The following is a 23,384-nucleotide window of genomic DNA, read 5'->3' as shown; positions in this document are numbered from 1 at the left end:
TAAAATGTATTTACATATAATGTATTACGAGTGTAAATACATCCTTACAAGTATTGAATACACTTTATAATATAACAACACATATAAAGGATAGTTATACTCATATTTCCGTTCAATTTCCTCAAGAATTCTACTCGCATTCATACGGTAATTTTACCCGTATTATACACAGCTTCTAGAAGTATTTACTATTGGTATATACCAATAGAAATATGCAATTATTTGTGTAATACGTCATCCATGACCTAATCAATTTAATATGTCATGCATGACTTAATATAATTTAACTTATCTTAGATATTTTTACTAAAAGCCAAAATTATAAGCTTATAAATAAGGACCATTTTAACTCATTTTTACTCCACATTTCTTAAACTAAAAACACACTTGAATGTTCTCATATCATACTTTAATCTCAGCAAATTTCCTCTTCTTAATCAAGGTAAAATACTTCTCAAAATCCTTGTTCAATTCCTTGTATAGTTGCTATCTTATTATACTTATAAAACTTGTAAAATCTAGAACTTGTTTTGGTGAACACCAAGCTTGTTTGAAAAACTAATCTAATCTTTCTAAGTTAACTCTAATAACACTTATTTATATGTATTATGATGTTATATTAAGTTAATATAAGAACTTATAACTTGTACATATGAAGAACACCTTGAAACTTAACATATATCCTTTAATCTCCATTCGGTAAAAAGCGGGCTGTTTTGGGTTGGGAATTAAAAACTTATCTTAGATTTTGAGTTCAAGGCTAAGACTTTGGAAATATGTTAATATATGTAAATAAGACTTCCAGTATTTTTTTCATGATTTTAGACAAAATGGAAGTATTTTATCAAAAATCATATATTGGGTGGATGCCGGGATTTTTCTAAATCTGTCCACCGACACAAAAAGAGGGTAAAGCTCTAAAAATTACTACTTGGGATGAACTTTTTGAATTGATTTTGTAAAATTTACTTCTTAATGAATCCATAGCAATTTGATTCACTTTAAACGGAGTTGTAATGAATATTTAGCGAGCAAAACAAAATCTGCTAAAATTAACGTTGTATGGACGAAATTTATATTATAAAAACTATATTAACCATATCCTTGTTAACTTTTCCTATATCCTATATATATTTGGACATGTTATCAGTAGTATAAAAAAATATTATAATCTTGGTTAATTATGTGATTGTATATATGTATAATAATATTCTTGGTACGTCCTAACACAATAAGTATACAATACGTTTTGATAAATCCTAAGACAATACGTACACAATACGTCTTAGTTAATTCTAAGACAATACGTATACAATACGTCTCTGGGTTGATGCAAAGACAATACGTATACAATACGTTGTGGGGTAATTCTAAGATTATATATATATATATATATATATATATATATATATATATATACCGATTATTGGACTGTTGGACTTTTCAGACTATTTTGGACTACTAACAAAGGACTACTAACAATGGACTGCTAACATAAAATGTTAAAAATTATTATATAAGTATTCTATGAACTTGCTTTATTTTATTCATATGTCATATTATTATCTGAATCGTTATTATTGTTATAGGTTCGTGAATCCAAGGACGACGGTCATATTTTTAATAAGTTGAAAACTTATTATTCATATACTTTTACTACTGTGAGTATATAGTCCCATTTTTAAACTCTAAAAATATTTTGGGATGAGAATACATGCATTTTATGTTTTACGCTATGGACACAAGTACTTCAAATATATTCTACGTTGAGTTGTACCACTTTGCATATCTTCCCTAATAGCTTGGTAACTAATATTTACATGTTGTAAGAACATGTAAGCGCGAATCCTATTGATAGATCTATCGGGTTTGACAACCCCAACCGGGCTAGTCGCTCTAGTATCGTAAACGGTTGCATAATACTTTGTTTTTACTACACTTGGTACAGTGTAGGGAGATTTCATAATAAAGGGAATATGCTACGTTAATAGTTAAGTATGGTTACCAAAGCGCTCAACAACTTATAGAATACTTTTATACACTTGCAAGTGTACATATATTTATAACTATGAAATCTTGTAGTCTATATTTATATCAATGATAAACCTATATATCTCACCAACCTTTGTGTTGACTGTTTACGCATGTTTATTCTCAGGTCCTTAAGAAAGTCTTCCGCTGTTGCATTATCTGAGCAAGCTGTGCATGGAGTCTCATACTTTTATTTAAATAAAGTGTTGCATTCAATAAAACCTTTGTCATGTATTATATTCGACTGTTACGTCACGTGTGTAGTATTTGGAAACCGATGTATTTTGGGGATTATATCTTAAATAATCGCCCACTTGTTTAAAACATGCATTATGTATAATAATGATGTGCTTTTTATGAAACGAATGCAATATTTTCTAAAACGTATCATATAGAGGTCAAATACCTCGATATGGGACCAATGAGAACGTACTGCATTTATAGTAATATGGACGGGTCATTTCAACTACTAACTGTGGATTATCAACATTGGATAATTAAAATGAATTAAAATATTGATTATAACATATGAAACTAAACATTTCTTCAAGTTTGCCACTTGATTTCATCTTAAACCTCATTTGTATCTTGACGATTACAATCTGCGTTCAAATCTTTCATGATTCTTGAAAACACCTCAATTGAGAGGATGAACCAACCGCACTTCATCTACGAAAGGAAAGATTTATGCATATAGTTATGCACCTGAAAAACTCTCGGAAACTGAGTAAACGTTTAACACGTAGCTGTGCTAATTCCTTTAGCGTTATTATTACCGAAAATAACTTTACAACTCCTGTTCGAGATAGCCAGTTTTGTCACAGCTCCAGCAAGTCAACTTCAGCTTTTTGTTCGAAACAACCTTATTATAACCTTGATATATATGCGTGCTCTTTTATTGTTACCGAGGAAACCTTTTATATTCCACCACATTATCAGCAGATGTACCAGCAACTTCGTTACCCTTTGGCGTAAATCTCTCCGAAAAATCACCATATTTATTCATTGAAACCCTATCAAATACCATCTACATCTTGTAACAATAATCGTCATACCAACTACCAGGAATCATCAATCATTATTTCGAATCTCGCAGCATATCTATATCAACAGTTATATGTATACCTATAACATTTTGATCTTCAATTCTGAAACTCCGAAAAGCACCAGTCTACGAATCAATACTCTAAATTTTGAAAAAGCTGAATGAAGCAGCAGAAACTGTAGACAACCGTAACAGTCAAAAGTTTGATGATAAAGAATAAGTGTGTTGGCAAAGCTCAGAAAAAGTTTGAAACTGAAAAGCGGATTGAGCAAATCATGAAGGAGGCAGTGGGCAAATCACAAATACTAAACCTGCCTTCAAAGAATCCAAATGATTCAGTGTCTGCTGAAGTCTATAGCGAATATGTAGAGACCCGAACTAATCCTCCCGGACGAAGTCTTCAACAGTTGGTCCCATTACGATGATCGACTCCAAGTAATGTCCTTAACATGAGCAAATGCACAGCGGAAGACTTAATATGTACCTGAGAATAACATGCTTTAAAAAGTCAACATAATGTTGGTGAGATATATAGGTTTGATTCTAGCAGCGTTATAACTATGGACCACAAGATTTCATATGTAAACATTTTAATAAAAATATTCTAAGTGGTTGAGCACTTGGTAACCATACTTAACATTTAATCACGTCGCATATTCCCTTTATTATGAAATCTTACTACACTGTACCAAGTATAGTCATGAAACGAAGTACTGTGCAACCGTTGAATACTGGTCGTCCAGTCCGGTTGGGGTTGTCAGGCCCGATAGATCTATCAACAGGATTCGCGTTTACAATACCGCTGTAAATATTAGTTACCAAGCTACAGAGAAGTATGCCAGTGGTACAACTCAACGTAGAATATATTTTTCAGTTACTTGTGTCCATAACGTAAAACATAAAATACATGTATTCTCATCCCGAAATATTTAGAGTTTAAAAGTGGGACTATATACTCACCTAATGTATTTTGTAGTAAAAATACATATAACACCATTAATCACGTAAAAGGTTGGCCTTCGATTCACGAACCTATATTATTCATATTTATATTAAAACATATAATCGTAATCAAACAAGTTTATATATATTATTATTAATAGTAAGATTTTATATTATATAAAATTTTATCTATTTAAATAAATAAAATTTTAATATAGTTAAGTGTTACTTTATATATCTTTTTATATAAGCAATCTTTTGTTTACTTAAATTAATTATAATAATACTGGAATAAGTATAATGATAAAATAATAATCGTCTTAATAATAATAATAACGGTAGTATTAATAATAATAATAATGGTAGTATTAATAGTAGTTTAAAAAAAATATACATATTTAGAGTAATAATACTTTTTAGTAAAGATTATACTAGCTTTTATTAAATACAGTACTCGTTAATGATAATCATTTTAATAAAAGTGATTAAATTCATAATAATACTTTTATCAATATTAATAATACTAATACTTAAGCATAATACAAAAATAATAATATTAGTAATGACAATGTTAATTAATAGTTATAATAATAATAATAATAATAATAATAATAATAATAATAATAATAATAATAATAATAATAATAATAATAATGGTAATAATAATAATAATGATAATAAAACAAATAAAGAAACTACCTTCAAGTGAAAAGCAAAAAGAATACCCCTGCTGGGGCTCGAACCCCCGACCTCTCGTTTAACCTAAAACCCCCTCAACCATTCATCTGCGCCTGTTTTTCTGATTCAAACTCCTACCATTTAATTTTATCCCTATATTTCTGTTTTGATCTTCACAACCCAGCAACCTAAATGGGTCTCGGCCCAAATTGTAACTAGACTAAGGTGGCCCAACTTTTATGCATAAACGAATTTAAGGGTCCAAACATTGATTTCCAGGTCCAACATATTAACAAGAAACCTTATAATGGATCCTAAACAATTTATAGATTTCGGTTTCTGTTTCAATGTTGGTTCCATTCGATATTAAATCAGAATCATACAACCACTTTACAGCTCATCCACTTTATTACCTATCTGTTTCATTATCAAACATGCTCATCAATACCGAAACAATTGGCAAGTGGGAAAAGCAGTGTCGGTTATGAAGTCTTCAACCTTGCCCCACTTGCAAGAACTTACATCATGTGTTTGATTTTAAATTCACTTTAATCATTATCTTATTAATATCACAACATTGTTATCACCCTTACCCCTTTTCATGTTTTTAAATACCCCATGGGATAACTGTAAGTGTCAACAACACCTCTCGTGAATTCTGGTGGCGAGGTATGGTTGAATAAAAATAACGGCAGTAGCAATAGCACAGAAGGTAGCAGCAGTGTTTGGTGGTCTGTTGTTGTGGTGACGATTGTGGTTAATTATAAACGATGAAAGAACAAGGGTGTGAAGGTGATGGGTGTGGTTTAGGTTTCACGATGGAAAAAGAAAACATAGAGAATTAGAGAGAGATATCGGTTTTAGAATTTAGATGGTTGTACGTGGGATAGTTGGAACAACAAAACATTATGGTGATGATAGTGGGTGGAGTGTGGTTGTTTTTGGGTTCGTGATCTAAAAAAAAAATTTGATAAATCATAATGATGGTTTATGGTTAACTAGAGTGGTGGTGATCTTGATTGTCATTAGTTTTGAAGCTAAGCAAGAGGTAGAATAAGTGAGCTGCAGTAGCGTGAATCATGATGATGATTGGTGGAGGTTTTTCCTAACAATCCTCGACAGAAACATGAAGGAAAGTAAGCGGGTTCATGGGTACGTGTGATGGTTATGGTTGATTATGTTGGGTGTTGTTATGGGTCGAGGCATCAAGCAAAAGAGCAAAAGGTAGTGATGAAAGTGACTAGTTATGAGAAGTGTTTTTGTTGGGTTCTTGGATTAATCGAGCAGGATCATAAGACAAGTAGGTGTAGTAATTTGATGGTAACGGTGAGTTCGGTTTGCAATCAACAGAAAAGATTAGATAGTAGTTTAAAGGTGATGTTGTGGTGTTGCTTGGGTTGTTCGAATGAAAGAAACCGTATGTATCAAAGGTTCATGATGGAGTTTGGTCTAGTGATGTCTTTATGGTAGTAGCAAGATAAGTATTCCTAATAGCATGGTTTGGTGGTGAGTTTCATGGTGGTACACCGATTGTGGGTTGATCTTGGGGTGGTTCTTGTGAGTATAGATGGAAGTAGATGATGGTAGAAGGTATCGATTTGGTTGAAGTGATCATACAGAAAACAAAAGTAGAAAGAATGATAAATTGTGAATATGGGTTTTCAAGTGGTGGTTGTATTTGTAAATTGATAAAGCAAATCAACTTGCATCCTTTTTCGTTAGATTGTAATCGTTTATATAATAATTTATGGTTGACAGGTTATCACGGGACAACAGTAACACAGAAAAAAAATAAAGAAAGAAACAGGAAAGGTTAGGTACCAGAATCAGATATTGATAATAGTATAGATAACATTTTTAAATATATGTACGTAAAATATTTACAAATTAATTCATTTTAATAAACACATTAACAATTATAATACCTTTAATATTAATATTGATAATAAAATTATTGATAATTAATAAATTTAGTAAATACATATATATATATATATATATATATATATATGTATAATATATTTATATCGGTGTACACATAAATTTCGTGAATCGCTAGGTAAGGTTAAAGGGTAACTAATTATCCAAATATAGATTTCAAATTTTCTAGACTCAAAATTAGGGTTTTGCTTATCGTGTCGGAAACATATAGAGATTAGGGTTTAAATTTGGTCGGAAATTTCCGGGTCGTTACAGTACCCACCCGTTAAAGAAATTTCGTCCTCGAAATTTGGTAGTGGTCGTTATGGGTAACAACAAGAATGTTTCCATGACGAATATGAGGTAATAATGGAGTTTGATTGTTGTTGAGAGATATAGATAAAACGATTCGATCATGTGAAACGTACGAGTGAAGCTATCACAAAAGAGTGAAATGAGTAAATAAATATATTCATTTCAACCGATGATGTAGTTACTATTGACTTCTGGAATTTAAGGAATTTAAAAGAAAATCTTGGAAATCTAAAAGATTTGATTCTCCGACGAATAAGGAAATTATGATCTTCTTTGATTTAATGCGCCAATCTGTTTCGATTTCTCTGTCGGATATTTTACTATAAATCCACTCCTTTTGTTTCTTTATTTCCATATCTCACATCCTATTCTTTCTCCTCAGTTCATACCTTTAAGCATTCTTCAAAATACTTCATCCCGTTCTGATTCTTGTTACACTTCTAACTTTCATATCTTTCATTCTTCTCTTTCAACTGCCGCCAGAAGAATCTATTCACTTCTATCATTTCCTTGGAATTATAATGTTTTTAATTCTCCCGTGTCTTTACGTTGCAATACATATTGATATACACGGTTTGTAATTTCTGAGGGTTGTTATCGGCTTTTGTATTCTTCATTATTTTTCAAAGCCTCATGCTTTTGTTTTCCTTTCCCGACTTTGAGTTAAGCGAGTAATGATCCGGAATTTGTAGGTATGAAATTCGGAATGGATATAGCTAATGTTCTTAGAAAGAAATGGTAATGGCATGATTCTGATTTGTCAAATTACCAGAATATCCAGGAAAATAGAACTATCAAGATGATATGTTCCTAATACGTTTCGGAATTGGATAGAATGTAAGAGCCGTGTAACATGGCACATGATGACGGTACTGTGAATCATCATGCTTCATTAGAAACTCAACATGAGTTACTGTAATATAATGAAGTTGATCAAGTTTCATTATATTATACTAATTCATGCATCAGTTCCCAACACTACTTCAAAACATTCATATTTTAATCTCTAAGGTTTCAGAATTTTTAGAAACTAATACAGTTTCTTTTATATTATAACGCAGATATTACGAAGAGGTAAATGATTGCAGATAAGAATAGTTGTGAAAATATTTCCAGAAATATTGAGGATATGAAAGATACGATGATATCTTGGAATTTCTAATATCAAGGATGATGATGAAGATTTACCCGTAAGGGTTTAGATTCGGAAGGTGTTCACTAAAGATTTCATCAGAAACAGAATCATCTGGATTCTTTAAATACAGAGTTTGGTCCTTGTATTTCCTTGGTCTCTTTCATGGTTAGCTCAATTCGATTTTCAATACCAAATTTTCCATCAGGTGTTCCTAACACCTCCTTCTTTATCATCAACTTTTGGTCATTAAGACCATCTACAACATGCTGCTTCGTCAGCATTTTCAAAGTTAACAAATTTGGGTCTTTGGTTTTCAAACCAAGGTGATTTTAAGAGATTTGTGTTTTTAGATGATTAAACGCTGATGGTAGTATGGTGGAATATAAAAGGTTCTCCAGTAATGACGGCGAAGGAACAAGGTATAAATATCGAGGTTATAATAAGAGTAGTCTTTCTGAGAAGTCGAAGTTAACTTGCTGGAGCAATGACAAAATTGGCTACTTTGAAATGGAATTGTAAGGTTGTTTTTGCTATTAAATGGCAAAGGATTCAACACAGGTACGTGTTAAACTATGAATTTTGGGTTCAAGAGTTTTTCAGGTGCATAAATCTTTTCTTCCGTAGATGAAGTGCGGCTGATTCAATTTCCCGGTCGAGGTGTTTTCAGATATCATGAAAGATTTGAACGCAGATTGTAATTGTTGAGGTACAAATGAGGTTTAAGATGAAATCAAGTGGCAAACTTGAAGAATTATTTAGTTTCATATGTTATAATCAATATTTTAATTTAATTCATTTTAATTGTTCAAAGTTAGCAGTCCAATAGTCCGATGGTTCAATGATTCATATATAATTTAATATATAATATTCGAATTAAATAATACGTATCGTGACCAGTGTACCGGTCTCGGTGTCGATCACAACTCAAAGTATATATATATTTTGGAATCAACTCCGACCCTGTATAGCCAACTCCCACCTTCACATATAGAGTGTCTACGGTTGTTCCGAAATATATATATAGATGGGTGGATATGATAAGTCGAAACCTTGCATACGTGTCCCGTTATTTAAAGTGCGTAAAAGTAAATAACAACAATTAAATGACGATAAATAAAATTGCGAGAATGTAAATTGCGATAAATTAAATGTTAGCCGGGAACAGTTAGCTAGGAACAGTTAGCGTGGATTCCTAACAATATTTCAATTTAGTTAATTCGTCTGTTTCTAACAAATTTTATTTTGTCCAATGTTTTCTTCTTTATGCCACTTGTTGGATTCTGATAGGTCAAAATCCGAATATGAAGTTTGAATGAAAATGGTTATTCCATGGTGAGCGGATATGAATATCGGTGGTTGTAAGTAGGATAATAAATGATCATTGAATCAGATTCGAAGAATGTACAGTGTAACTTATTAATGTGAATTCTAAATATTCCTCGGGTACTACCCACCCGTTAAAATATTTTCATCATTAACAGTTTGTACAAAAGAATTTTTAATTACAATCTTTATGAAAAGATACTTGCATATATATTTTCATCGAATGTAATCATGGATTTAATGAGTCAAAAACTCATCTGATTTACCGTTAATACTAGATTACATAATCTCTAAAACTTTAGAAATTACATATTCACCATGTCGAACGAGGAAAAATGAGGTAGAATGATACGTAAAGCGAAGATAGCCGATGTAGATCGATGTGTAGAACGAAGTTCATATTCGAAGTACAGATGGTGATATTGAGGCGTGTAATGTTGATATTCGAGGTACAGATTATGATATTGAGAGTTACGGCGCGGTTATGGTTTAGAGATGATAAGGGTACTGTCTACGTCGATGATGATAGTACTGATTATGCTGCTGGTGCTGCTGCTGGTGTTCGTAACCTTCGCACCCGGTTCTCCAAAGTCGTCACGCGAGCGCGTAGTTCGTTAACTTCTTCTAGTACTACGGAATGATTGACGGTTGAAGCGAGTGAATGAATAAGATTCGAACTATGGGATAGTATGTAATCGTGATGGGATACTCGGAAAAAGGGGAGAGAAAATGGTTTCTCGAACAGGTTCGCCAGTAAGCGCTTCAGGTTGTAGAAGGCAATTTGGTGGATAGAAGAGATCTTCGATGTGAGATGATTTTTTTTCGGATATAGGATGATATTCTAACTTCATGGAATATCTATATATAATACTAAAGATTTCATAGCCTGCAGAGGAACCTACGGCATATGACAAGCAAGTCTACAAATGCGCTAGGATATGAATTTTTTGTCTATACACTATCAATGCACTTAAATGCAGTAAGACGTGGCTAGACTTAAGAATGATAAGCAGGCAGTTCCCTAAGGATGATAAGCAGATGGTTTCCGACTAGAAATGATAAGCAAAACTTTTTGACAGGTAGACACGGTCAAAGTCCAGACTCACTAATGTATCCTAACAACTACCACTTAGACACACTAATGCAAGGCCTGGTTCACTAAGACCAACGCTCTGATACCAACTGTAGAGACCCGAACTAATCCTCCCGGACGAAGTCTTCAACAGTTGGTCCCATTACGATGATCGACTCCAAGTAATGTCCTTAACATGAGCAAATGCACAGCGGAAGACTTAATATGTACCTGAGAATAACATGCTTTAAAAAGTCAACATAATGTTGGTGAGATATATAGGTTTGATTCTAGCAGCGTTATAACTATAGACCACAAGATTTCATATGTAAACATTTTAATAAAAATATTCTAAGTGGTTGAGCACTTGGTAACCATACTTAACATTTAATCACGTCGCATATTCCCTTTATTATGAAATCTTACTACACTGTACCAAGTATAGTCATGAAATGAAGTACTGTGCAACCGTTGAATACTGGTCGTCCAGTCCGGTTGGGGTTGTCAGGCCCGATAGATCTATCAACAGGATTCGCGTTTACAATACCGCTGTAAATATTAGTTACCAAGCTACAGAGAAGTATGCCAGTGGTACAACTCAACGTAGAATATATTTTTCAGTTACTTGTGTCCATAACGTAAAACATAAAATACATGTATTCTCATCCCGAAATATTTAGAGTTTAAAAGTGGGACTATATACTCACCTAATGTATTTTGTAGTAAAAATACATATAACACCATTAATCACGTAAAAGGTTGGCCTTCGATTCACGAACCTATATTATTCATATTTATATTAAAACATATAATCGTAATCAAACAAGTTTATATATATTATTATTAATAGTAAGATTTTATATTATATAAAATTTTATCTATTTAAATAAATAAAATTTTAATATAGTTAAGTGTTACTTTATATATCTTTTTATATAAGCAATCTTTTGTTTACTTAAATTAATTATAATAATACTGGAATAAGTATAATGATAAAATAATAATCGTCTTAATAATAATAATAACGGTAGTATTAATAATAATAATAATGGTAGTATTAATAGTAGTTTAAAAAAAATATACATATTTAGAGTAATAATACTTTTTAGTAAAGATTATACTAGCTTTTATTAAATACAGTACTCGTTAATGATAATCATTTTAATAAAAGTGATTAAATTCATAATAATACTTTTATCAATATTAATAATACTAATACTTAAGCATAATACAAAAATAATAATATTAGTAATGACAATGTTAATTAATAGTTATAATAATAATAATAATAATAATAATAATAATAATAATAATAATGGTAATAATAATAATAATGATAATAAAACAAATAAAGAAACTACCTTCAAGTGAAAAGCAAAAAGAATACCCCTGCTGGGGCTCGAACCCCCGACCTCTCGTTTAACCTAAAACCCCCTCAACCATCCATCTGCGCCTGTTTTTCTGATTCAAACTCCTACCATTTAATTTTATCCCTATATTTCTGTTTTGATCTTCACAACCCAGCAACCTAAATGGGTCTCGGCCCAAATTGTAACTAGACTAAGGTGGCCCAACTTTTATGCATAAACGAATTTAAGGGTCCAAACATTGATTTCCAGGTCCAACATATTAACAAGAAACCTTATAATGGATCCTAAACAATTTATAGATTTCGGTTTCTGTTTCAATGTTGGTTCCATTCGATATTAAATCAGAATCATACAACCACTTTACAGCTCATCCACTTTATTACCTATCTGTTTCATTATCAAACATGCTCATCAATACCGAAACAATTGGCAAGTGGGAAAAGCAGTGTCGGTTATGAAGTCTTCAACCTTGCCCCACTTGCAAGAACTTACATCATGTGTTTGATTTTAAATTCACTTTAATCATTATCTTATTAATATCACAACATTGTTATCACCCTTACCCCTTTTCATGTTTTTAAATACCCCATGGGATAACTGTAAGTGTCAACAACACCTCTCGTGAATTCTGGTGGCGAGGTATGGTTGAATAAAAATAACGGCAGTAGCAATAGCACAGAAGGTAGCAGCAGTGTTTGGTGGTCTGTTGTTGTGGTGACGATTGTGGTTAATTATAAACGATGAAAGAACAAGGGTGTGAAGGTGATGGGTGTGGTTTAGGTTTCACGATGGAAAAAGAAAACATAGAGAATTAGAGAGAGATATCGGTTTTAGAATTTAGATGGTTGTACGTGGGATAGTTGGAACAACAAAACATTATGGTGATGATAGTGGGTGGAGTGTGGTTGTTTTTGGGTTCGTGATCTAAAAAAAAATTTTGATAAATCATAATGATGGTTTATGGTTAACTAGAGTGGTGGTGATCTTGATTGTCATTAGTTTTGAAGCTAAGCAAGAGGTAGAATAAGTGAGCTGCAGTAGCGTGAATCATGATGATGATTGGTGGAGGTTTTTCCTAACAATCCTCGACAGAAACATGAAGGAAAGTAAGCGGGTTCATGGGTACGTGTGATGGTTATGGTTGATTATGTTGGGTGTTGTTATGGGTCGAGACATCAAGCAAAAGAGCAAAAGGTAGTGATGAAAGTGACTAGTTATGAGAAGTGTTTTTGTTGGGTTCTTGGATTAATCGAGCAGGATCATAAGACAAGTAGGTGTAGTAATTTGATGGTAACGGTGAGTTCGGTTTGCAATCAACAGAAAAGATTAGATAGTAGTTTAAAGGTGATGTTGTGGTGTTGCTTGGGTTGTTCGAATGAAAGAAACCGTATGTATCAAAGGTTCATGATGGAGTTTGGTCTAGTGATGTCTTTATGGTAGTAGCAAGATAAGTATTCCTAATAGCATGGTTTGGTGGTGAGTTTCATGGTGGTACACCGATTGTGGGTTGATCTTGGGGTGGTTCTTATGAGTATAGATGGAAGTAGATGATGGTAGAAGGTATCGATTTGGTTGAAGTGATCATACAGAAAACAAAAGTAGAAAGAATGATAAATTGTGAATATGGGTTTTCAAGTGGTGGTTGTATTTGTAAATTGATAAAGCAAATCAACTTGCATCCTTTTTCGTTAGATTGTAATCGTTTATATAATAATTTATGGTTGACAGGTTATCACGGGACAACAGTAACACAGAAAAAAAATAAAGAAAGAAACAGGAAAGGTTAGGTACCAGAATCAGATATTGATAATAGTATAGATAACATTTTTAAATATATGTACGTAAAATATTTACAAATTAATTCATTTTAATAAACACATTAACAATTATAATACCTTTAATATTAATATTGATAATAAAATTATTGATAATTAATAAATTTAGTAAATACATATATATATATATATATGTATAATATATTTATATCGGTGTACACATAAATTTCGTGAATCGCTAGGTAAGGTTAAAGGGTAACTAATTATCCAAATATAGATTTCAAATTTTCTAGACTCAAAATTAGGGTTTTGCTTATCGTGTCGGAAACATATAGAGATTAGGGTTTAAATTTGGTCGGAAATTTCCGGGTCGTTACAGAATACCCTGCTCCTTACTCTAAACTCTTGCGGACAATATTCTTCATCATCCTCTGATCTTATATATTCTAAGATATCATCATATCTTTCTTTATAAATATCCTCGATATTTCTGAAGATATTTTCATAATTATTCTTATCTGAAATCGTTTATCTCTTCGCGATATCAGTATTACATCATAAAGGAAACTGTTTTAGTTTCTAAATTCTGAAAAATTCGAATCTAAATTTTGAATGTTTTTGAAGTAGTGTTGGGAACTGAAGCACGAGTTAGTATAATATAATGACACTTGATCAACGTGATTATATTACAGTAAGTCATGCTGAGTTTCTAATAAAACATGATGATTCACAGACCATACCATCATCATGAGCCATGTTACACGACTTACATTCTACCTAAACTCCAAACATATTAAGAACATATCTTCTTGATAGTTCTATTTTTCTGAATATTCTAGTAATTTGACAAACGGCAGCTTCAGTGACAAGCCGGCGGCTTCAGAGATTCGGCAATCTTTTTGATTTCGTTTCCATTTTAGCTTTTTCTTGGGCTTTAAGTACACGAAACTGGATTCAAGCCGGCATCTTCACTTGTAAGCCGGTGGCTTCATTGCTATCTTTCGAATCTTGTCATTTTCTGCAGAGTTTTGGAACTTTCTAGAATTTTATCACCAGGCCGGCGGCTTCAAGGTGCCAGGTCGGCGGCTTCATGTTGATTCCTGCAGTTTTTGCCTGTTTTGATCCTGTTTAACACATAACTTCAATAAAAATAATCAGAAATACCTTTTTCCCATTTTATCCATTTTAGTGTGTTTTAGGATTAAAATGACTTTAAAAAGCTAAGATAACTCTTTAAAATTTTATCAAAATTTTGTATAATTTAGGAGTTATCAAATTCCCCACACTTAAACCTTTACTTGTCCTCAAGTAAACTTTATAAGTTAATTTAAATGGGTATAGAGTTGAAGTAAAATGCAAAGTTAAAAAGATGTCCAATTATTTGAAAGTTAGTTTTTATTATTATAAGAACTAGTCGGAACCAGACCAAGGATTACCAGTGGTCCTAATGTTTTATTAATCCAGATTTTATACAAGTTGATCATCATTAGACTCTTTTGTTTTCTAACTAGAGCTTTTTAAAAGTGTGTGGTTCTCATTGGAACTCTTTTTCTCTCGCTTTCATCATTCTTATTGGCCTTTATTGGGCTCTTTTAACTTTTCATTTCTTTTGCTTTCATGCTTAGCTTTTAGCTTTACACTTGACAATTTTTTCTATGTTGGCCCTTATTTGGACTCTTTTGCTGCCTCAATGGTCTATGCTTATTACACCATATGGTAGTGGCTATAAGTTTGCAATCGTTTCACAATATTTGGTGTTTACTTCTTATCTTACACAAGTAATCCGATCTCGAAGTTGAGAGTAGTTCTATTTATTATTTTAAGATTAAGTTAATAAAAAGACATAAGTTTGACTAAGGATTTATACTTCCTAAAAAAATTAAATTGTACCCATTTTTGCAATTGTTTTCCATCGTTGAGAAATATTGTATCTTTTTAAGCTTTTTTAAGTGAGTAATCACTTCCCTCCCCACATTTAGATTATGCAATGTCCTCATTGCATTTATAATTATAAAATAATAATAAAATGAAAGACATTATTGAAAATAAGGGAAAGAGTGATGTTACTTGATTGTAGGATCGTAGAATAATCGCGGAACATTTTGCGGATTTCTTTGAATTCAATATAAACAACCTGACAAGAATTTGTTAAACAATGCAGAATATAGCACAAACATAATATTTTATTAATAACTTTAATCACTTTATTACTTCAACACTTAGGAGACATATTGCTCTTGGGTAGTGATATATCCAACAAAGATTTTGATAAATCCACTCATTCTATATATTGACAGATTGTACTGTACAAATAAGCAATGCATAAATTGAGTGAATTTATCAAAATCCTTGTTGGATATAATAACACCCATTGCTCTAACATTCATAATAAAATTGTAAACAAATAACGAAACACTTAGAAAATATAATCCTAATAAATATATAGGGGGAGGTAGTTTTGATTATAGAGTCGGTTGCGCGACTCATTCTTCCATGGGGATCACTCCATAGGCTTATTTTCCCCACACTTATTCTTTTCAATTGCATTTAATATTTTAATTTTTTCTAAGAAACCCATGTGGTGTCAAGATCCCTACGAAAACATATTTCAAATTTAACATTCAAATCATGAATTTCCCTCCTCACTTCTTCACTTATTTTGTATTGTTCTTTCAATAATTCTGTCATGATCTTATCAACGGTAAGCTCATCATTATCCTATTTATCTATCTTAACCATTTTCACATCTGCTCGTGGAACTCTAGCTCTAGGGACTATTGGAATGGATTCAATAAGAGTAACATAACGAATGGTCAAAGTATTATTTTCATAGTTAATGGTGGCACGGGCGGTAGCTAGAAACGGTGATCCTAAAATTAAAGAAGTTATAGGATCTTATTCCATGTCCATAACCACAAAATCAATTTTATAAAAAAGCATAACCAACAATGATTTCAACTTCTTTAGCAATCCCCAATGGTTTTTGCAAACGACTATTGGCAAAACAAACAATCCCTTGGATAGGTTCCAAAGATGGCAATCCTAAGCGATTGTAAATAGAGAAAGGCATAACATTAATGCTAGAACCAGTATCGGCTAATTCGATGATAGGAATGGGACCACGAATTAAGCAAGGAACTTGGAATTCTCCTGGATCAGCACGCATAGCAGGAAACTCATGTGTTTCAGATAGTGCTAATGGCTTAACTGTGAATGAATAAAGAGGGCGGAAACCCTTCCTTCTTTCTCTCTTCTAGTTGCTTCATAGTTTCAACTAGCCAATCTTCACTATTATCACACTCGGATTTTTCAGATTTTTCACTAGTTTTCTCATTAACCTCATCTCCTTCATCAAACAACTCTTGCATAAAAATGACATCATCACGATCAAGACCTTAAACTTTAGCATCTTTCGACTTATCTTCCTCATCAGCAGTTAATTGCTTAATTTCTTGATCATATTTCTCGTCTCCCATGTCATATTTCCATAAAAATCTTAAACTAGGTTCATAAGTTTCAACCCTTTTCACTTCTCTAACCACATTAACCTTTTCAAAACGAACCTCCTTAGAATTTTCAGATTCAGCTGGAACTTTTCCTTCGACAATTTTGAATAACTTAGTAACATTGCGTTCTAAGTTTTGAATGGACGCTTGATGATTATTTTGCACTTGGGAAAGTTGACCTTTAATGTTATCCTTAGCTTCATTTTGATTCTTGATGAAAGTTAGGATGCTTTCTTCAAGATTAGACTTCTTTTCGGATTGAGCATTAGGAGACGAATTTGGAATGAAGGGCGCTCTAACAGGAAAGAAACCAGGTGGGTTTTTATTATTAGCAGGATAAGGTGTATTATAATTATTACAGTAGTTGGGATTTCCTCCTTGATATTGATTCACGTAAGAGACATTTTCAACTTGTTCCATAGTAAGACTAGCAACACAATCCTTCGTAGCATGAGGACCTTGGCATTTTTCACAACTTACCTTAATCATATGCATTTCTTTGGTAAGTTTTTCAATTTTCCTTCCTAAATTACCCAACTGCACATTCATAGCTTTAACCATGTCTACAGAATCATAACTAACAGATTTGACAGAACGAAAAATGTCTAAGTCTTGGTGCCATTCATGGGAGTGAGCAGCTAACTTATTAATTAACGATTCAGCTTCTTCAGCAGTTTTACTCATGATATTTCCTCCAGCAGATGTATCAATCTCTCTTCTAGTAGCTATATCACAACCCTCATAGAAAGTAGTTACTTTTTTAAATGTATCCAACCCATGTTGTGGACAACCCCTAAGCAATTGACCAAATCTAACCCAAGCAGAGTAAAGTGTCTCATTAGTTTTCTGACGAAAATTAGCGGTTTCAGTTTGAAGGGTTACAGTTTTAGATGCGAGAAAGAAACGAGTTAAAAAAATTTCAACCATAGTAACCCAACTAGTGATATCTCCTTCGGGCAAAGAATTTAACCATTCCTTAGCTTCATCTTTTAACGACCACGGAAACAAACGAAGATAAAATGTATTACTTTCAACCTTAGTGATATTAAACAGATTGCAAATATCCTTGAAGTTTCGAATGTGAGCATTAGCATCTTCTTTTTCAGTACCCCTAAATTGGTTATCCTTAAGCAAGTAAAAGATAGGACCCTTAATATCAAAATTTTCTTTTATAACAGGCTGAGTTGTGGCATGACCTAATCCCTCTCGACCCGCTTTCATTAGTGCTTCCATTGAATTTTCGTTAGCCATTTCAATGTCTGAATCAAAAAGATATCCCAAATTATTAGAATGAGGACTAGATGGTGTACTAGACAATGGACTATCATTAGTTTGAGAAGTAGTTCCTTCATCGAAGTTTAAATTCCTAACAATGTTCGACTCTTTAGAATGTTTAAATAGTATATTGGGATTGGGTAACATGTCTTCTAAGACAGGATTCTTGGATCGGGTATTCATGTGATCTAAAATCATAAAAAGTAATATCTTGAGAGAAAATTTTTTAGACCTAATGGGGTATAGACAATTTAATTTTAATTTTAATATAATCCTTATTCTTATTATGGATTTTATGTTTATGAGTATATTTCGAAAATGTATTAATATATTAATAGAATTTAAATTAATAAGGATAATAATAAATATTAATGACATAATTATAAATATAAATATTAAATACCAACGTTTATCGTATAACAACGAATAATCAAACATAAATGGCCTATTAAATCTTTCAATACTTAAGTGAGTATCAGCATCTAGGTTCGAGCAGGAGCCTTTAAATCGGAACCCCAATAACCCTCCCCTAAAGGAAGACCGTCATCACTTGTTTTCAAGAAATATCAATAACCAAAATATATCCAATTTCCGTATTTACCGTGCTCCCCGGCAGCGACGCCAAAAAGTTGATGTGTCAAAAGTGTGTGCAGCAGTGTTTAATTTATCTTTCAACTTTTAAATTTATAAAACCTTTATTTAATACACTTTAACACCCTAACGAGCAACAAAACCCGATCAGATGTAGTATTTTAGGTTATCATCCCAAGAGAGCGTAGTTGCGTTTTAAGTTAGTTTATTAAATAGCTTAGTTCTTATTAAAGAACTAAATATAAATTTTTATGTGTTTTAAGGTTATAGACTCTTATCTCTTAGGAAAGAGATGTTTGCGGGTAAATTCTTAATAAAGAAAAGAATAAAGGATAAAGCAAATAAAGAATTAAACAATTATAAATAAAAGTAATTACATGGACAAATAACTCATACGGGAATCATATTAGATAGGTTTCATAACTTATACTAACACAAATCAAGATAACAATCATAGACCAATTATTATCCCTAATAGGTTAAGATAAGTGTTGCATATCATTTAATAAGCAGGACTTAAAGCATATGCTAGACACATGATGTGAATGACTAACATCACAATTTTTAGCATTCAATTTAATTACATGATACATATCAACCTTACGATGCGGATCAATATGCAAATAGACTGACAAATTATATAAGCTATTAAACATCAAGTAGATCAACTCAAGTTACTAGCTGAAAGTCAATTACTACTAAGTTTTCATGCAATCATTAATCAAACACAACCAAACAGAGGATATTCGACTAAGCGTAACAATATCAAACTTTATTATATAAGCGTAACTCAAATTCAACAGGTTTATCACTATTAAGTTGTTTAACTTAATTGCATGCAATTCAATTTAACAAGTTTGATTGTCTAGATTTAAACAAGTAGCGTGAATAAAATAAGAGATCATCGGATTAAGTACTAATCAATCCTAAAATCATGTTATCTAATCATTAAGAATGACAAACAAGTGTATTAAAGCATAATAGATTCAAAACAGCTTAAATATCATTACAGAAACTCAGATTATACAGATCTGGAAAAGAACCAGAAACTGTACGAATTATAGCACGAAGCCGGCGGCGTTGTCCCAATCAAGCCGGCGGCATTGTCCCAATCAAGCCGGCGGCTTGGATTGGTGAAGCCAGCGGCTTCATCTAATTTCCAGACAAAGTTAGTTTTCGTCCACGTAACCACAATGAACGTTTAGTTCATAGTGGTAGACGAACAGAAACAGAAAACTTAAATAAAATGCGACAAACAAGAGTATAAAGATAAAGTCATGTACCTCAAAAGGGCAGATGAAAAGAAAACTTAATTGATAACTTGATAATCTTGATTACAACTTTGAAAATTAAACCTAATCTAAGAATTTTCGTAATTTTAAGAAAAACCTAAAAGAAAAACGAAACTGGTACATTGAAAACTGATACAGAAGGCCTCTATTTATACTTTTCAAAATCGGTGGTCAGGCCGGTGGCTTCAGTGGGAAGCCGGCAGCTTCAGTTGGTCGGTGACTCCTTTTGCAAGTTTAACGTAGGCTGCAAGCAGATAAACGCGTAACCGTCCTAGTCAGGCCGGCGGCTTCAGTGACAAGCAGGCGGCTTCAAAGATCCGACAATCTTTTTGATTTCGTTTCCATTTTTAGCTTTTTCTTGGGCTTTAAGTACACGACACTGGATTCAAGCCGGCGGCTTCACTTGTAAGTCGGTGGCTTGATTGCTATCTTTCGAATCTTGTCATTTTCTGCAGAGTTTTGGAACTTTCTAGAAGTATATCACCAGGCCGGAGGCTTCAAGGTGCCAGGCCGGCGGCTTCATGTTGATTCTTGCAGTTTTTGCCTGTTTTTGATCCCGTTTAACACATAACTTCAATAAAATCATTAGAAATATAACGACCCGTCCTAATCCACCTGGACGAAGTCTTCAACAGATGGTCCCATTGCGAGGTTCTGACCTCTATATGCCATGAACGACTCCATGTAATATCTTTAAAATGAGCAAATGCACAGCGGAAGATTTCTTTCAGACCTGAGAATAAACATGCTTTAAAAGTGTCAACCAAAAGGTTGGTGAGTTCATAGGTTTATCATAAACAATAAAATTCATCATTTTGATAGACCATAAGATTTTAAATACAGTACACCTATCTCGTGTACGAAACCATTTTTCATAATGCTTAGCAGAGTAGGTTCGTATCCTTTTCTCCCCCGTAGGTTGCCTCGCGATTTTTAAATAACTGTACACATATCTCGTGCACAAAATATAATACACATAACCTGTGTATAAAAATCATTCTCTCGATACATAACATACAATTTGATTTCATTGCTCAACATTGTAACCGACCTTAACATATAATGCGCATCAATAATATCCCCAAAACAGAACATCTCGTCTGTATAATATATAAACTTCGAAGTACTAAACACCACGCCCACTAGCTCTTCCGTTTAGTGAACATTCTGGGTGGGGGTGTTAAACCCGGTAGCTACCTTTAGGATTCGCGTGAATTAGGGTCATACCCGTTTCTAATTCTTAGGTTACCAAACAATAATAATCAGGGGAAAATATTCACAACAATTAGTGGCAATTATCATGTCCAACTAATTCAATAATAATCCACAGAACTTCTGTCTGCATAATAATTCATTCGAGGAATGTTTTGCTTGTGTCTATCTCGTCAAACATTTATAAAAGCATCTCAGTCCAAAAATATAGATTTCAAAGGCATTTAATAAAACAGTTGTAAAAACAGCGCATGTGTTGTCAGTCCAAAAAATATAAAGAGTAAAAGGGAGCAAATGAACTCACAATACGATATTTTGTAGTAAAAATATTCATACAACGGAACTGAACAATGCAGAGTTGGCCTCGGATTCACGAACCTATATCAATTATATATATTAACACATATAATCACATAATTCCTCCTACATACTATTTATATATTAAGTGTTGTAGTTATATAAATATATATACTTTATTTATATTTTATATCTTCAGTTATATTTTATATATAGTTATTTTGTTAATTTTAATGTTATATTTTAATTAAAAGTAGTGTAACATCATCAAGTGGGAGTTTATATAAATCATCAAGTGGGAGTTTATATAAATCGAACAAGGGAAAAAAATTACTAACATCCTCTTTTCTTCTTTATTATTCCACCATTACTTGTTCTCAATTTTCATCCTGTCTCACGTTCGAAAACAGGAGAGAAGTATAACAGTAGTAGCGAGCAGTAAAACAGTAGGTGTTATGTTGTCATCGAAACAAGACAGGATCCTAATGTGGTGGTTTAAACGGTTTTAACAAGGAATAGAAGGAAAGAGTTATAGGGAGAGAAGAATTGATGGTGATTACGGTGTGGTGATATTTATATGGTTTTATGGTGGTAAACAAAAGGTATGTAAATGTATATATCTAGTATGTATGTGTATGTATGTGTGAAGGTGGTTTGTGTTTCTCGTTGTTGATTTTACAGGAGAGCAGAGTGATGAATTGTTTTATAGCAGTGAAGGGTTCAACAGATATATTCGAGCCAGGAAGAACAAACAAAAATGTATAAAGCAGAAAGTGAAGTGTAACAGATTCGTACGATATATACAGCACAAGATTCGATTACAGTTTGTTTCGTAGCTTGATTGGATCGATAGAAGAATCAATCGGGTACAGATAAAAATATATATATAAGTTGAATATGACTGGTAACAAATTCGTACGCTTATCTGTTACTGATTTCTAACCAATTTATTTTATAATGAAATTGAAGTTGTTTTGTAGTGTTTAATTGAAGTCGTCCAAGAATCTTGAGCAGTGGAAGGAAATAAGAAAACAGAAATAGATAGAGACTTGCAACGAATTCGTACGCTTTACTGATATTGATAGCTAACAAATTTTGTATCTGTCTGTTTGATTTTTCTCCTCCTCCATTTGAATTGCAGTAAGGAATAGCATCCTACATAGCAAGCTGGTAATCGAATAATTAAAGTTATTAAAAGTGATTTGATCAGTTTGTTTGCATTGAGAAGTTGATTTGGACATGTAACAAGAATCAGACAGGAAGGACAGGAAATTTCAACCAGGAAGAAAAAGGAAAGAAAAACAAATTTAACAGATAGTGAAGGCTAACATTTTTCGTATAAATTTTCTGTTTCTTTATTTCCAATAGCATTAAATTAGCAGAGGGTGATATGGTGTAGTTGATTGATTGCTGTAGCAACTAATTGATTGAGGTTGTTTTCTAGTAATATGGTGGTTGACAGCATCTCTTGAGCAGGAGGAAGAACATAGAATAAAGAATTTGGTTGTTTTCTAGTCGATAATGCTGTCTAACATAATTTGGTTGTTTCTGTGATTTTTATTTTGACATGTTCAAGATCCCAGTTGAATTATTTTGCAGACAAGA

This window comes from Rutidosis leptorrhynchoides, chromosome 1 (genome assembly GCF_046630445.1).
Source record: "Rutidosis leptorrhynchoides isolate AG116_Rl617_1_P2 chromosome 1, CSIRO_AGI_Rlap_v1, whole genome shotgun sequence".
Classification (NCBI taxonomy): domain Eukaryota; kingdom Viridiplantae; phylum Streptophyta; class Magnoliopsida; order Asterales; family Asteraceae; genus Rutidosis; species Rutidosis leptorrhynchoides.
This window is presented reverse-complemented; position numbering follows the sequence as displayed.